At 42.2% G+C, this 15,570-nt stretch overlaps 1 protein-coding gene across 1 annotated transcript in view; it reads left to right on the forward strand.

Moving 5' to 3' along the window:
• Window positions 1-15,570, forward strand: part of myom2b (myomesin 2b) — a 215,749-nt gene that overhangs the window by 49,476 nt on the left and 150,703 nt on the right. The gene's annotated exons all lie outside the window — the stretch shown is intronic.

Raw genomic sequence — 15,570 nt, forward strand, 5'->3', positions numbered from 1 at the left:
AATCCACAACATATTGAGAGTTGCTGACTTTACCGTCTTGTAAAGATTGGAGGTATTGCTGCTTTGCGCAGCTCGAAGCATCTTTCAGAACTGTTCATGTATTTATTAACATTGGGCAATGTAAAGTTTAATACAAGCAATGCAATGTAACGGCAGCGATATTGTAATAAAGAGCTAAAGTGAATCTGACTGTTTTTCATGATATTTATTTTATTTATTTAGGGATACAGCACAGAACAGGCCCTACCGGCCCTTCGAGCTGTGCTGCCCAACAATCCACCTATTTAACCCAAAACTAATCACAGTACAATTTACATGGCCAATTAACCTACTAAACAGTATGTCTTTGGACTGTGGAGAGAAACTGGAATACCCGGAGGAAGCCACACGCATAAAGGAAGGAACGTTCAAACTTCTTACAGAGGACACTGAAGTCCAAACTCCAACACCTGGAATTGTAATAGTTTTGCACTAACTACTATGCTACCATGGGGACCCAAGAATGCATTTGAGTGTTTAATGAGTGTATTTCATTGATGTATGATAGGTTTTGTTGGATTAGGGAGATTCCCATAACAATTGGGCCAGAGTTCTTTCCCACCACACTTGATTCCTTTGGCATTTCGATCCAAGAAGCAGCCCCCTTTCTGCAAATCAGAGTCACACGCCAACATTGTCAATTGGAGTTAGACTGGATCACGGAGGGTTGGCACTGGTACATTTTACGTTTTACTTGCAACTTAGTATTACATCAGTGAAAAATTTCCAATTAGATCGTATCTGATGCATTTAAGACCATAAGACATAGGAGCAGAATTAGGCCATTCCAGCATCACTGATTTATTTTCCCTCTTGACCCCATTCTCCTGCCTTCTCCTCATAACCTTTCACGCCCTGACTATTCTAGAATCATCAACCTCCACTCTAAATATACCCAATAACTTGGCCTCCACAGGTGCCTATGGCAATGAATTCCACAGATTCACCACCCTCAGGCTAAAGATATTCCTCTTCATCTCTCTTCTAAAGTGACATACTTAAAGGGGCTGTGTCCTCTGGTCTTAGACTTCCCCACGAGAGAAAATATCCTCTCCACATCCATTCTATCAAGGCCTTTCGATATTCCATAGGTTTCTACAGTGCCATCCTCCATTCTTCTAAATTCCAGTAAGTACAAGTCCAGAGCTATCAAATGTTCCTCATATGTTAACTCCTTCATTCCTAGGATCATTCTCATTAACATCTTCTTGACCCCTCCAATGCCAGCACAAACTTTCTTAGATATGGTACCCAAAGCTGTACATAATATTCAAATGTGTTCTGGCCAATTCCTTATAGAGCCTCAGCATTATATCCTTGTTTTATATTCCAGTCATAGAAAAGTACAACACATGAACATGGCCTTTGACCCATCTAGTCCATACCGACCCATTTAAACTACCTCCTCCCATCGACCTCATCAGGACCATAGCCCTCCATTTCCCTACTATCCATGCACTTATCCAAACTTGGCTGAAATAGTGAAATTGAGCTCGCATGCACTACTTGTGCTGGCAACTCATTCCACACTCTCACCATTCTCTGAGTGAAGAAGTTCCCCCTCATCTTCCCTTTAAGCTTTTCACCTTACAGCCTTCACCCATGACCTCTGGTTGTAGTCCAACCCAACCTCAATGGAAAAACCCTTTTTGTATTTACCCTATCTATACCCCTCATAACTTTGATTCCTCTATCAAATTTCCTGTCAATTTTCTACATTCCAAGGAATGAAGTCCTAACCTTTTAAATCTTTCCTTATAACTCAGGTCCTCCAGACCTGACAACATCCTTATAAATTTTCTCTATACTCTTTCAGTCTTATTTACATTTTTCTTATAGGTAGGTGACCAAAACTGCACACAATACTCCAAATTAGACTTCACCAACATCTTATACAACTTCAACGTAACATCCCATCTCTTGTACTCAGTACATTGATTCATGAAGGCCAGTGTGCCAAAAGCTGTCTTTACGGCCATATCTAGCTATGATAACAAATTATGTACCCTGTATTCCAATATCCTTTTGTTCTACCACTCTTCTCAGTGCCCTACCATTAACTAATTAAGACTTACACTGGTTGGTCCTATCAAATTGCAACACCTCACACTTGTCTGCATTAAATTGCACCTGCCACGTTCAGTTCCACTTCTTCAGCTGTTCCAGATCCCTCTGTGAACTCTGATAGTCCTCCTTGCTGTCCACTACACCACCCAATCTTGGTGTCATAAGCAAATTTGCTTATCCAGTTAACTACATTTTCACCCAGATCATTGATATAAATGACATAGTCCTCTATGAAATCCTAGTGTGTATGGAGAGTTAATTGTGTCAGAATTTGTCATGTTGCCACTCAGAAGTTGAGAATGCACATGTGCAGCCTGATAGCGACACTCTCGCAGGTGTAGTTTTGATTCTGAAGCTGCCTGGATTGCTCTCACTCTCTCCAGCACTGCACCCTATTCCTCAGCTCTAAACAATCTCAATGGCAGGTGTCGTCAAAGCTACCATATAATTAGCTGATAATTGCCATCATACCATACAAGGAGCTATTTGATTACTGCAAGTCAACCAAGTAGAATAAACAGATTGTTTTCCATTGACTTCTGCTGACTGAATCATCTATGAACAAGGTCGAATTCCCAGAAGGTTTGGAGAATGAGTAGAGATTTTAGGTTTACAAAATTATGATGGGTATAGATAGGGTAAATGTAAGCAGGCTTTTTTTTTTACTGAGGTTGGGTGAGACTAGAGGTTATGGGTAAAGGGTGAAAGGTAAAATATTTAAGGGGGAACTACTTCACTCAGGAGGTGGTGAGAGTGTGGTAATAGCTGCCAGTGGAAGTGGTAGACGTGGGTTTGATTTCAATATTTAAGAGAAATTTAGATAGGTACATAAATGGGAGGGATATGAAGGGCTATGGTCCAGGTGCTGTTGCAGGTTGATGGAACTAGTTAGAATAGCAGACTAGATAAGCCAAAGGCCTTGATGCTGTACTGTACTGTTCTATGACTCTATGACACAATAAATGTGCTAAGCTGGAAAGAAGATTTACAAGAATATTTTAATAACTGGAGGGTTTGAGTAATGGGTGGGGCTGGGATGGTGGTGAGGCTGACTCAGTTCAAAAAATAGAAGAGCTGATTGCGGATTACAGGAGGAATGGAGAGAGGCTCACCTCAATCAACATCAATGGGTCTGAAGTTGAGAGGGTGAATAGTATAAAGTTCCTTGTATACACATCACTGATGATCTCACCCGGACCGTACACACCGGCTTTGTGGCAAAAAAAAGCACAACAGCAACTCTTTGACCTTAGGCGACTGAAGAAGTTCGGCATGGGCCCCCCCCAAATCCTCAAGACCTTCTAGAGGGACACCATTGAAAGCATTGGGAATTGGCTGTATCACCGCTCGGTACGGGAACTGCACCAACCTTGATCGCTGGACGTTGCAGAGAGTGGTACGGACAGCCCAGTGCGTCTGTGGATGTGAACTTCCCTCCATTGAGGACATTTAGACTGAAAGATCATCGGAGACACCAGTCACCCTAACCATAAACTGTCCAAGCTGCTTCCGTCTGGCAAACGCTACCGCAGCCATTAAAGCCCAGACCAAACAGCTACAGGACAGCTTTTTTCTACAAACCATTAGCCTCTTAAATTCACATATCTGTACATTGCAACGAAGTCATTACGCAAGGATTTTTACTCCCTCATATTGTGGGATAGATGTAAGATTTAAATAAATTGTAAATTCATCGGGGGTGTATAAAATCCTGAGGGGCGGAAATATTTTTCCCCATGGTTGGAGAATCTAGAATGAGAGGACACAGGTTTAAGTGAGAGCAGAGAGATTTATTTGAGACCTAAGGGGCAAATTCTTCACCGGTATATAAGGACATTAGACGGAGGAGCAGAATTAGGCCATTTGGCCCATTGAGTCTGCTCTGCCACTGCGTCATGGTTGATCCATCTCCCACTTAGCCACATTCTTCTGCCTTCTCCCCATAATTTTTCAAGCCCTGACTAATCAAGAACCTAATCAACCTCTGTCTTAAATACACCCAATGACCTTGCCTCCACAGCCACCTGTGGCAATGAATTCCACAAATACATCACCATCTTGATAAAGAAATTCTTTCTCACCTCCATTCAAGATGGACATCTCTCTATTCTGAGACTGTGCCCCCTTATCTTAGACACCCCCAATATAGGAAACATCTTCTCCACATCCACTCTGTCTAGGTCTTTCAACATTCAAAAGGTTTCAATGAGCTTTCCCCTCACTCTTCTAAATTCCAGTGAGTACAGACCCAAAGCCATCAAACACTCCTCATATAATAAGCCTTTCATTCCTGGAATCATTTTTGTGATCCTCCTGTGAACCCGCTCAAATATCAGCACATCTTTCCTTAGATAAGGGGCCCAAAACTGCTCACAATACTCCAAGTGAGGCCTTAGCTGTGCCTTAAAAAGCCTCAGCATTATATCCTTGCTTTTATGTTCCAGGCCTTCGAGAATGAATTCTAACATTGCATTTGCCGTCCTTACCACCAGTTCAACCTGCAAGTTAACCTTTAGGGAATCTTGCACTAAGTCCCTTTGCAACTTGGATGTTTAAAATTCTTTCCCCATTTAAAAAGTGGTTGATGCTTTTATTCCTTCTACCAAGGTGTATGACCATACACTTCCTGACTCTGTATTCCATCTGCCACTTCTTTGCTCATTCCCCCTAAACCATCTCGGTCCTTCTGTAGCCTCTTCGCTTCTTCAACACTTCCCCTCCACCTATCTTCATATATTCTGCAAACTTGGCCACAAAGCCATCAATTCCATCATCCAAATCATTGACATATGACGTAAAAAGAAGCGGTCCCATCAACAATTCCTGCCAGACACCACTAGTCACCAACAGCTAATCAGAAAAGGCTCCCTTTTCTCCCACTCTTTACCTCCTGCCAATCAGCCAATGCTCTAATCCTGCCAGTATCTGTCCTGTAATACTATGGTTCTTATCATGCTAAGCAGCTTCATGTGTGCCACTTTGTCAAAGGCCTTCTGAAAATCCATGTGAACAACATCCATCAATTCTCCTTTGTCTATCTAGCTTGTTATTTCTTCAAAGAATCCCAATAGATTTGTCAGGCAAGATTTTCCCTTGATGAAATCATGCTGGCTTTGGCAATTTTATCATGTACTTCCAAGTACCATGAAATCTCATCCTTAACAATAGTCCCCAACATCTTCCCAACCGCTGAGGTCAGGCTAACTGGCCTATAATTTCCTTATTTTCTTCCTTCCTCACTTCTTGGAGTGACACTTGCAATTTTCCAGTCCTCTGGAACCATGCCAGCATCTATTGATTCTTGAAAGATCATTACTAATACCTCCACAATCTCTGAAGCCACCACTTTCAGAACCCTTAAGTGTAGTCCATCTGGTCTAGGTGAATTATCCACATTCAAACATTTCAGCTTCCCAAGCACTTTCTCCCTATTAATAGCCACTGCACTCACTTCTGCCCCCTGACACTCTCGAGCTTCCAGAACACTGCTAGTTTCTTCCATGATGAAAACTGATGCAAAATGCTGATCCATTTCATCCACCACTTCCTTGACTTCTACCTCTCCCATGTCATTTTCAGGCAGTCCAATATCTATTCTTGTTTCCCTTTTACTCTTTTTATATCTGGAAAAAAATTAGGCATCCTCTGTGATATTACTGGTTATCTTACCTTCATGTTCATCTTTTCTCTCCTTACGTTGTTATTAGTTGTCCTCTGTTGTTTTTTAAGCTTCTTAATCCTCAAACTTCCCACTAAATTTTGCTTTATTATATGCTGTCTCTTTGGCTTTTATTATGACTTTATCAGCAATGGTTGCGTCATCCTGCTTTTAGAATACTTCCTTTTTTAATTTCAGCATCATAACCGTTACAGAAAATAGATACAGAGAAATTGGGATTACATTATTGATAAATAGTTTATACAAGTATGAGCTCAATTGACACATAATTATTCAGCCTCCCAAAATCTCAAAAAGTACAAGTATAATATAGGAAAATATAAAGTGAAAATATAAAAATATCATGAAAAAAGAAAAAAAATTATACCCCAAAAGAAAAAAAACTAACCCAATTAAAAGAAAACTAAACTAAAGAAAAAAAAAAGAAAAAGAATGGGCTATTATGATACCTCAGATAAGACCATTAGTGTCGTTAACTCCGCTCCTCTCCCCGAATATGGAGTAACAAAATAGAATTGGAAAGGATCAAATTACATCATATGAAAGTATTGAATAAACGGTCTCCAAATCTCTTCAAATTTAATAGAAGGGTCGTAAATGACACTTCTAATTTTTTCTAAATTTAAGCAAGACATAGTTTGAGAAAACCAGTGAAATGTAGTAGGAGGATTCATCTCTTTCCAATTCAATAATATGGATCTTCTAGCCATTAGTGTAACAAAAGCAATCATCCGACAAGCTGAGGGGGGTCAGATGATGTTGTTCTATCATTGGTAAACCAAAGATTGCAATGATAGGATGAGGTTGTAAATCAATATTCAAAACAGTTGAAATAATATCAAAGATAACGTCCCAGTATTTCTTCAGCAAAGGGCATGACCAAAACATATGAGTTAATGAGGCTATCTCAGAATGACATCTATCGCATACAGGGTTTATATGAGAGTAATAACGAGCTAATTTATCCTTGGACATACGAGCCCTGTGTACTACTTTAAACTGTTATCAACGCATGTTTAGCGCATATAGAGGAAGAATTAACTAACTGAAGAATTTTTTGCCTTTTCTCTATAGGTAAAGTAAGCTTAAGTTCCCTTTCCCGGTCGTTCTTAATTGAATTCGATACATCTGGATTTATTTTCATAATCATATTATAAATAATTGCTATTGAACCCTTCTGAAAAGGATTTAAATCTAGAATTCTTTCCATTATATCTGATGGATATGAAATCGGACTCCGCTTCCCTTTGATTTTTCTAAATAGGACAAACATATGGATAACCCAATAGTTAAATATAATCTTCGAGTATGGTTTCAGTTTCGAAAATTTTTTGGATTGAATCAATTTATTTTAGCAAGCCCTATTCTATTCAATTTTTTTCTTTCAACCTTCTTTTTTGTATCAAGCCTATCTAATCTGGAAAACTAAAGGTATAACGCAAACATGAGGAAATCTGCAGATGCTGGAATTTCAAGCAACCCACGTAAAAGTTGCTGGTGAACACAGCAGGTCAGGCAGCATCTCTAGGAAGAGGTACAGTCGAAGTTTCGGGCCGAGACCCTTCGTCAGGACTAACTGAAAGAATTGCTAGTAAGAGATTTGAAACTGGGAGGGGGAGGGGGAGATCAGAAATGATAGGAGTTTACAGGAGGGTGAGGGATGGAGCCAAGAGCTGGACAGGTGATTGGCAAAAGGGATATGAGAGGATCATGGGACAGGAGGCCTAGGGAGAAAGAAAAGGGGGAAGGGGGGAAAACCAGAGGATGGGCAAGGGGTATAGTGAGGGGGACAGAGGGAGAAAAAGGAGAGAGAGAAAAAGAATGTGTGTATATAAATAAATAACGGATGGGGTACGAGCAGGAGGTGGGGCATTAGCGGAAGTTTGAGGTCAATGTTCATGCCATCAGGTTGGAGGCTACCCAGACGGAATATAAGGTGTTGTTCCTCCAACCTGAGTGTGGCTTCATCTTTACAGTAGAGGAGGCCGTGGATAGACATATCAGAATGGGAATGGGACGTGGAATTAAAATGTGTGGCCACCGGAAGATCCTGCTTTCTCTGGCGGACAGAGCGTAGGTATTCAGTGAAACGATCTCCCAGTCTGCGTTGGGTCTCGCCAATATATAGAAGGCCACATCGGGAGCACCAGACACAGTATATCACCTCACCTGGAAGGACTGTCTGGGGCCCTGAATGGTAGTGAGGGAGGAAGTGTAAGGGCATGTGTGGCACTTGTTCCACTTACAAGGATAAGTGCCAGGAGGGAGATCGGTGGGGAGGGATGGGGGGGACGAATGGACAAGGGAGTCGCGTGGGGAGTGATCCCTGTGGAAAGCAGAGGGGGGGAGGGAAAGATGTGCTTAGTGGTGGGATCCCGTTGGAGGTGGCGGAAGTTACGGAGAATTATGTGTTTGACCTGGAGGCTGGTGGGGTGGTAGGTGAGGACAAGGGGAACCCTATTCCTAGTGGGGTGGGGGGAGGATGGAGTGAGAGCAGATGTGCATGAAATGGGGGAGATGCGTTTGAGAGCAGAGTTGATGGTGGAGGAAGGGAAGCCCCTTTCTTTAAAAAAGGAGGACATCTCCTTCATCCTGGAATGAAAAGCCTCATCCTGAGAGCAGATGCGGCAGAGACGGAGGAATTGCGAGAAGGGGATGGCATTTTTGCAAGAGACAGGGTGAGAAGAGGAATAGTCCAGATAGCTGTGAGAGTCAGTAGGCTTATAGTAGACATCAGTAATAAGCTGTCTCCAGAGATAGAGACAGAAAGATCTAGAAAGGGGAGGGAGGTGTTGGAAATAGACCAGGTAAACTTGAGGGCAGGGTGAAAGTTGGAGGCAAAGTTAATGAAGTCAACGAGCTCAGCATGCGTGCAGGAAGCAGTGCCAATGCAGTTGTCGATGTAGCGAAGGAAAAGTGGGGGACAGATACCAGAATAGGTTTGGAACATAGATTGTTCCACAAAGCCAACAAAAAGGCAGGCATAGCTAGGACCCATACAGGTATACTACGTTTTTCTGATTTGTTTTTGGATAATTGTTTTATGTCTTTTGAACTTTCTCATCCCATTTCTTTAGATACTTACAGATTAGAAACTTATAAATTATTGTTCTTAGCACCTTTAGCATACTTCTTTGGGGTTTATTTATCCTGTGCCTTCTGAACTGCTCCCAGAAACTCCAGCCATTACTGCTTTGCCTTCATCCCTGCTGGTGTCTCATTCTAATCAAGTTTTGCTAACTCCTTTTTCATGCCTCTGTAATTCCCTTTACTCCACTATAATACTGATATATCTAACATGTGAGCAGCCTTCATGAGATGGAAGCATGAAAAGCATTTGGCCCAGAGAGAGTACCTGGCTGAGTACTAAAGATGACGAAGGGTCTTGGCCCGAAACGTCGACTGTACCTCTTCCTATAGCTGCTGCCTGGCCTGCTGCGTTCACCAGCAACTTTTATATGTGTTGCTTGAAATTCCAGCATCTGTAGATTTCCTCGTGTTTGTATACATCAGGATGCTCTTTATCAACTATATCGCAGTAATAAATACTATCATCCCCTCAAAAATAATCAATAAGCTTCAAGACCTTGACTCAGTTCCCCCTTGTGCAATTGGATCTTAGATTTCCTTATTTGCAAACCCCAGTTAGTTCGGATTAGCAGCAACATCTCCACCTCAATCTCATTCAGCACAGGTGCACCGCAAAGCTGTGTGGTTAGCACCTGCTCTATTTGCTTCACACATGACTGTGTGGCTAAGCATTGCTCCAATTCTATATTCAAGTTTGCTGGCACCATTGTTGTTGGCCGAATCAAGGATGGTGACAAATCAGCATATAAGAAGCAGCTTGACTTCAAGAGGAGGAAATCAAAGGTCCATGAGCCAGTTCTCACCAGACTATCAGAGGTGGAGAGGGTCAGCAACTTTAAATTTCTCGGTGTTATTATTTCGGAGGACCTATCCTGAACATCACAGCCTGGTATGGAAACACCAATGCTCCTGAATGGAAAATCCTACAAACAGCAATGGATATGGCCTAGTCCATCATGAGTAAAGCCATCTTCACCATTGGGCATACTTACATGAAGCATTGTCACAGGAAAGCAGCAGCCATCATCAGGGACCTCCAGCAACCCCACTTGATCTCTTCTCACTGCTGCCATCAGGGAGAAAGTACCGGACCCTCAGGACACACACCACCAAGTTCAGGAACAGTTATTATTCCCTCAGGCTTTAAATCAAAAGGGATAACTTCACTCAACTTCATTTGCCATATTATTGAAATGTTCCCACAATCTGTGGACTCAATTTCAAGGATACTCATCACATGTTCTTGATATTTATTGCTTATCTTTTATTATTATTATTTCTTTCTTTTAAAATTTGCACAGTTTGTTGTCTTTTGCACAATAGTTGAATACCCAGGTTGATTCAGTCTTTCATTGATTCTATTATGGCTATTATTTTATTATGGATTTATTGAGTATGCCTGCAATAAGATGAATCTCACAATTGTAGATGGTGACATACATGTACTTTGATAATAAATTTACTTTGAACATTGAACTTTAGCTTCTTCCTCTCAAATTGCAGTTTGAATTCTATCATGATCGTTATCTGTTCAGGGTTCCTTTACCTTAAGCTCCCTAATGAAATCCAGTTCATTACTCAACACCCAATCTGGAATAACTGATACCTTTGTGGGCTCAACCACAAGCAGCTCTAAAAAGCCATCTCATTGGTATTCTGCCAACTCTCTTTCTTGGGATCCATCACTGACCTAATTTTCCCAATCTATCTGCATATTGAAATCCCTCATGACATTTGTAACATTGCCCCTTTCTATCACCTGTTGTAATCTTTGGCCTATAAATAGCTCCTTTTAAGGTCTTTTTACCCTTGTATTTTCTTAACTTTACTACAAGAACTCTACAGCTTCTGATCCAATGTCACCTCTTTCTAAGGATTGACTTATGTTTTACCAATGTCTCGCCTTCTACCTACCTGCCTGCCTGTCCTTTCGCTATGATGTGTATCATTGGTTTTTAAGCTCCCAATGATAATCTTCTTTCTGCCACTTCTCTGTTATGCCCACAAGTCATACCTGCCAATCCCTAACTGCTCTTCAAGATAACCTTCCTTATTCCGTATACTGCATGCATTCAAGTATAACACCTTCAGTCCTGAACTCATCATATTTTATAATTTTGTCCCCCTGTTACACTGCAACCTATCCCACTGACTGGAATAGTGCCCTGTCATCTGCCTGTCCTTCCTGACAGTCTCACTACACACTGCCTCTGCTTGTATACCAACTGCGGCACTATTACTCCAGTTCCCATCCCCTTGCCAAATTAGTCTAAACCCTCCCAAACAGTTCTAACAAAGGATATTGGTCCCCCTAGGGTTTGGTGTAACCAGTCCCTCTTGTACAGGCTATACCTTCCCCAGAAAATATCCCAATTATCCAGAAATCTGAAGCCCTCCCCCCTGCACCAGTTCATCCTATTCTTCACCTCACTGGTATGTGGCACAGTAGTAATTCAAAGATCAGTACCCTGGAGACCCCGCTTTTCAGTTTTCTACTTAGCTCCTTAAATTCTCTCTTCAGGCCCTCCTGCATTTTCCTACCTGTGTCATTGGTGCTAATTTTTTAAAATTTTATTGAGATACAGCACAGAATAGGCCATTCTGGCCCTTCAAGCCATGCCGCCCAGCAATCCCCAATTTAATCTGAGCCTAATCACGGGGCAGTTTACAATGACTAATTCACCTACTAATTGGTAGGTCATTGGACTGTGGGTGGAAACCGGAGCACCCGGAGGAAACCCACACGGTCATAGATCATACAAACACCTTACAGTAATCGAATCTGGGTCGAACATACTGTAAGTGTTGCACTAGCCACTATGCCACTGTGTCAACCGATGTACCAAGACTTCTAGCTTCTCACCCTTCCCTTTTAGAATGTCATAAACTTGATCTGAAATTATCCTGACCTTGACACCTAGGAGGCAACATACCATAATGGTGTCTCTATCACAAATTGTGTTTACTCTTCTAACTATGGAATTCCCTTTCACTACTGCAGTCTTCTTCTCTCCCATTCCCTTCCGAGCCACAGCACCAGACACAGTGCCAGAGACCCAGTCACTGTAACTCCCCCCCCGCCCCGCAGTGAATCATCACCCTCAACAGTATTCAAAACAGTATTCTTATTATTGAGGGGAACAACCACAGGGTTGCTCAGTATTGGCTGCCCCTTTCCTTTAACTCTCCTGATAGACATCCTGCAACTTAGAGGTGACTACCTCCCTGTAACTCCTATCTAGCATAGCTTAAGATTCCCAGATGAACTGAAGGACATTGAACACAGCTCCAGTTCCTTTACACGTTTCCTGAGGTTCTGCTGCTTGGTGCACCTGGTGTAGATGTGATTATCTGGGTGGCTGGAAATCTCCCAGAATTCCCTCATTACACACAAAGAACACAACACAAACCCTGCGGCCATTCTTACTGCCCTAACTGTGCACTAACAAATGAAAAATGAAGGATGAAGAAGAAATTTACCAGATACTTACCTTGCCCAAACCTGCTGGGCCAAAGCCTCCCCACTCTAGCCCTGTTCCACTCCAAAATTGGCCTCTCCACTTGTCTCTTCCTATTTTTATTTGCCCTTCCTAATGAATCACAAATTGACTAGGCCACGGGAAGAATGCTGAAAGCCTGTGAACATTCCTTTTTTAATCTCTCTCCTTGACCTGTGAGTCACCTCCTTTCTCACTCCTGATTTAATTGGGCTGCCAAAAAATTATCTGCCAAAGCAAGTGGTCAAGGCAGGCTCAATAACAACTTTTAGAAGTCCATTGGACAGGTATATGATTAGCAATGGTTTAGAGAAATAAGGAACAAATATGGGACTAGCTTAGATGGGTGTCTAGGCTGACACAGATGAGTTGGGCTGAAAGGCCTCTTTCCATGATGTAGGACAAAACCAAAGGCCATGTAATCCGATTGGCCAATTAATGTGAATTAATTCACACCAGCAAATAATGCATTGTTCCCTTTTATATTCTCTTGAAAAAACATTGTTTTACTAATCAATTTAAGGGGCCGATTACAGACATCGATTCATCGTCCCAAAAAATGATTAGGTACTTCCATGGGGTGACGATGGATCTCTTGTTGGGTTAAAGCATGAAGTAGGATTGAATCCTTTGACGGCAAAGGGGAAAAATAAAATCAGAAAACTGACTATCATCATGGCAATTGATTGGTATGATTGCTTAAGAAAATTTTAACCATGGCCTGCAATTTCCACCTTTGTGAGAAATAACTCATGCAAGATACAGCAGCACTTTAAACAACAGTTAAGTTTCCCATACTCAAATCGTGAGTAACGATCTTCAGAACAAACGTTTAACTTTGACTGAGAACTAATTCATTTAGGTGTCTCGAGTGCATACTAAATACATAAAAACAAATTGCCAAGCACCTACAAATGTCCCAATTATTGACACATAAACAAGTGTAAATAACATCTGGTTATTTAAACCCTCAACCTGAGAATATGAGGCAAGTTGCGTTTTATACTGGGTCAGGTGTCATAAAGCAGTATCCATAGGCATACAGGCCTTTCGGCCCAGTCAGTTCATGCTGAACTTGGTGCCCACCCAGCTCATCCCATCTTTTTTTTTGGTGTATTTTTGTGTCCTTTTCAAGTTTTTGTTTTATTTAGTTAGTGATACATCACGAAATAGGTCCTTCCGACTCTTCGAGCTGCACTGCCCAGCAACCCCCGATTTAATCCTAGCCTAATCGCGGGACAATTGACTATGACCAATTAACCTACCAACTGGTAGGTTTTGTTTGGACTGTGGAGGGAAACCCACGCACTCACAGGAAGAACGTACCCAACGCCTTTCTTACAGAGGACGCCCCAAACTCTGATGCCCCGAGCTGTAATAATGTCGCGCTAACCCCTACGCTGTCCTTCGGTATTTCAAGGGTCATTTAAAGTTTGATGGATACAATGCCACAAATATTGAACGATAAGTTTCTTTCGGCTGTAGGAAACTAAAGTACAAGTATGGTCATACTTAGCCACTGAGTGGCGCAGTGGTCCCACCCGCGTCGTTGGTTCATGAGTTACTGTAACATCCTGTGAACAACCGATCTTAATTCGCTCAGTTAAGAAGCTCTCATCTCCGCTCACTGAGACATTCGCCTATTCCGTATACCATTCGAGGATAAGTGCTTTGGACGTTCCCTTTGAAAGGTTGTTCCACCGACTGATCTCTTTAAAGAAGCACCTTCTTTCTGGCGGTCATCTTAATGCGGACGTACCACGGCCCTTGTGTTGAAACACCGATTTAAACACGTTCAGGCTGGATTGGCTGAAGCTCGGTGCAGCCAAGGAGAGACTCTGCTCTGTGGGGAAGGACCACATTCTGTGGCTCCTTCCGCTGCCGGACAGGCAGCGCTGAGTCAGGTGGGGAAGTCCTTCGAAAAACTGGATGGTGTATCGCCCCAGGAAGGGGGGGGGGGGCGGGGTTGTCACATGAGAGAATGATGCCACGGTTTAAGACCATAAGACATAGGAGCAGAATTAGGCCATTCGGCCCATCGAACCTGCTTCGCCATTCCATCACGGCTGATTTATTATCCCTGTCAACCCAATTCTCATGCTTTCTCCCCGTAGCCTTTGACATCCTTTCTAATCAAGAAACTATCAACCTCTGCTATAAATACACCGAATGGTGGCTTGGCCTCCATAGCTATCTGTGGAAAAGAATACCACAATAAAATAATAAGTGAACAGTACCAAATGCATTGGTCATGAATGTAAAATGTTATATATATTACAGTTTACAGTTTAGTTTTAAAAGAAATATCAGCCTGTCCAGTTGAGGTACAAATAGGCCAGTTCCACCAGTTTCATCTGGCAGAAGATACCAAAGCCTGAGCGCATGTACCGCTAGGCTCAAGGACAATTTCTAACCTGCAGTTACAATGGATCTTTTGTACATTAAATAGACCGTCAGACATAGGAGCAGAATAATGAACTGATCTCTCAGTCTTAATGTCTGCCTGCACCGCACTTTCAATGTAACTCTGTATCTTGGCGATCGTAGGGACGACTTACAGCGGACTGAAAAGCTTGAGCATGCAGATATTAAGAAAGGGGATGTGCTGGAGATTTGGAAAGCATCAAGTTGGATAAGTCACCGGGACTGGATGAGATATACCCCAGGCTACTGTGGGAGGCGAGGGTGGAGATTGCTGAGCCATGATCTTTGCATCATCAATGGGGACGGGAGAGGTTCTGGAGGATTGTAGGGTTGCGGATGTTGTTCCATTATTCAAGAAAGGGAGTAGAGATAGCCCAGGAAATTATAGACTAGTTAGTCTTACTTCAGTGGTTAGCAAGTTGATGGAGAAGATCTTGAGAGGCAGGATTTATGAACATTTGGAGAGGCATAATATGATTAGGAATAGTCACCATGGCTTTGTGCCTTACAAGCCTGATTGAATTTTTTGAGGATGTGACTAAACACATTGATAAAGGTAGAGCAGTAGATGTAGTGTAAATGGATTTCAGCAAGGCATTTGACAAGGTATCCCATAAAAGACTTATTGAGAAAGTAAGGAGGCATGGGATCAAATGGAACACTGCTTTGTGGATCCAGAACTGGCTTGCCCACAGAAGGCAAAGAGTGGTTGTAGATGGGTCATATTCTGCATGGAGTTCGGTGACCAGTGGTGTGCCTCATGGATCTGTTCTG

The sequence above is a fragment of the Mobula hypostoma genome, chromosome 2, assembly GCF_963921235.1.
Source record: "Mobula hypostoma chromosome 2, sMobHyp1.1, whole genome shotgun sequence".
Lineage (NCBI taxonomy): Eukaryota > Metazoa > Chordata > Chondrichthyes > Myliobatiformes > Myliobatidae > Mobula > Mobula hypostoma.